Below are 2,936 nucleotides of genomic sequence, written 5' to 3' on the forward strand. Positions count from 1 at the left end.
GCACTCCCCGGCTACAGATTGCAGAGCAACTGTTTGACTGGGGAGGCGGCAACCAAGGAAGGGCGGCAAAGGAAAAAGCAGAAGGACAAAAAGCAAAAAGTACAAGGAAAGGCCAAATTGCATAAACTATATATACATAAAAACCGCCAACAGGCCGGCAACAGACTTAAGTTTGAATACACCTAGTGGGTGGAATTGTGCAGACTTAACCAAACATTGTTCAAAAGTAACAAGACAGGAAAACAAAAGAAAGAAGACTAGGGCGCGACATGAAGGCCGAGCTGGTCGGTGAAGGCGACCTCGCCGGCTGAAGGAGTGGCCGCCTAGCTGGTCCCGGCTTGACCACCTCCTGCGGCAGGAGACGCACTCGCGCGCGACGTAGTACTGGAGGCGCGGTCAGGCTGGCTGGCCACTCCACCAGCCGGCTCGGCGTCTTCACCCTCCTCCTCTTCCTCTTCGCCCTCGTTGCTGGAGTCGATCTCCTCCGCCGAGTCCTCGCCGTACGCCGGGTCCAGCCCGAACCAATCTTCCGGCTGGGCGACTCCATTGTCGTCCACCTCGGGGGCGAAGACGTTGGTGTCGGTGTAGTCGGCGATCGCTGAAGCCTGCCGAATGATGGCCGGCCGCGCCGGCTCCAGCTCCGTGTCGGCTTGCTGCCGCCAGGTAGCCAGCTGATCCAGGTTCAGGCCGGGATACCAGGCCTTGACGAACTCCAGCGCCCGCCTGGCACCGGAGCGAGCCGCTGACGCCTTCCAAGCCTCGAAGCGGCCGACTGCCACCTCCAGCCAGTCGGCGGTCCGACTGGGGGTACGAGGGACCACTTGGCCGGGCCAGAGGGTGGCCAAGACCTGCGACCCCGCACGCTGAAGCCGGCGGAGCAGCCTGTGAGCCGGCTGGATGCGAGCCTGGATCGCCAGGAGCTGTTCCTCCAGCGAGCGGCCGGCGGTTGGCGAGATCTCGAAGCCGGCTTGCCTCTTCGCCTGGCGACGGGCTTCGATGGCCTGGTTGGCGGCATTTGAATAGCCAGGAAAGTACTCTGCGCGAAGAAGAAAGGAAGAGAAGAACACCAAAATGAGAAAACAAGCCAAAGTGGCAGATAGCAAGAAAGGACGAAGAGATAGACGGCTTACCGTCAACCAGATCCTCGATCTGGCCATAGCCGGAGACCAGAGTCTGCCTGGCCTCTGCCCAGCCGGCAGCCTCCGTCTCGAACTCAGCCTGGAGAGTGGCCTCGCGGTCCTGCGCCGCCTTCAGTACCACCTTGTGGCTTTCCTCCTGGTCGGCTAGCTTCTTGACTAGGCGGTCGCGCTCCTGCACCAAGCCGGCGAGCTCCGCGTCCTTGGCACGAAGAGCAGTTTGGGACTCCCCCGGCTGTGCCCTCAGACTGGCATTGGCTGCTGCAGAGATGGAAGAAGAAGAAGAACAATAAGAAATCGTCAAGGAAGATCCGAGCCGACTGCTCAGCAGTCGGCCCGAATCTCGGGGACTACACCCAGTGGGTGCGCTGACGCGCCCCCACATGAGATAAAGATCAAGTCCATACCTCGGCTCTCAGTAAGGTCGGCGGTCTTCTGAGTCAGCTCCCGAGCCTGGGAGTTGAAGGCGGCCGCCCGGAGGTTGTGGTAGTCCTGCAAGAACAGACAGAAGACCGAAGTGAGAACAAAAGCAGCAAAGACAAAATCTCCAAGAAGTTCCAAGCCGCCTGCTCAGCAGCCGACTCGGAACTCGGGGACTACACCTAGTGGGTGCGCTGACGCGCCCCCACGAGAGAAACCAAGATCAAGGAAGAACCAGATGGGAATACTAACCCGGATGGCCGCCCGCGTTGCGAGGAATTCGTCGGTGAACTGCCTCAGCACCGCGGCTTGGCTTTGGAGCCGGGTCCGGACGTCTTGTGCAGCGACGTTCACCACGGCTGTCCCTCCGCCTGGCGTCCACCCCGAGGTAGCACTGGCCGCCTCCGCATCTTGGGCTGACGAGCTGGAGCCCACGGCCGGTTGTGGCTCCGACGCGGCCTTCTGCGGCTCCGACGCGGCCTTCCCTGCATGCCGGCTTGGCGGAACCTGGACCGCCACCTCAGCCCCCGCGGCCGGCTCGCCCTCCGCCGACTATGCGGGCGCAGGCTCAAGCCGGCCGCCCTGGGCCGCCCTAGTCGGAGGGGTCGGCTCCGGCGCCTTTTCCAAGATGATGACGTCGTTGTCGCTTCCCCCCAGCCCTGGCTGGCCGCTGCAGGCTCCCCCTGGCAAGGGCTCCGTGTCCCCAGGCGCCATGGTGCGCAGGGGGGTGACCATCAGAACCTCCCCTGCCGCCGCCGCGGCCTCAGCCTCTGCCTGGGCCTTGGCTGCGGCCTCGGCGAGCGCCTTCGCCGCCTCTTCCTCCCGAGCCGCCTGGGCGGCGGCTGCCTTCCGTGCCTCCGCCTCCCGTGCCTCCTGCTCCTCCCGTACCTCCCGCGCATTCCTTTCCGTCGCCTCCTGGAGGGCGGTGCGGGGATCTACGCGGCGGGTGGTGCTCCCAGAGCCCCTTGGCGACTCGACGACGGAGCCGGCAGCCACCCGCTCAAGTGACAACGGAGCTCTGATCGTCAAAGAAGAAGACGAGAGTTCAAGAACCACCCAAGAAAAGAGAAAGAGTACACAGAGAAAGAGAACTTACGCCGACACGGTCTGCGGCTGCTTCACCACTTTGCGAAAGCGAGCCGCCTTCGCGGCCGCCTCTTCCCGCCTGGTGGCTGCCGCCCCGCCCCTGGACTTCTTCGTTCGGCTACCGAACAAGCCCTGGGCGGCACGGCGCTTCTCGCCTCCACCCCGAGCAGGCTGCGCGCCGGAGGAGCCCGCGCCGCGTCCGGATGCCGGCTGGCGGCGCGGGACGGCTTCGGCTTCATCCTCGTCCGGCCAGTCGTCGAAGGTAGCAGTGAACCCGGAGCCGCCCGCTTCGTC

Source organism: Triticum aestivum, chromosome 3D (assembly GCF_018294505.1).
Source record: "Triticum aestivum cultivar Chinese Spring chromosome 3D, IWGSC CS RefSeq v2.1, whole genome shotgun sequence".
Taxonomy (NCBI): Eukaryota; Viridiplantae; Streptophyta; class Magnoliopsida; order Poales; family Poaceae; genus Triticum; species Triticum aestivum.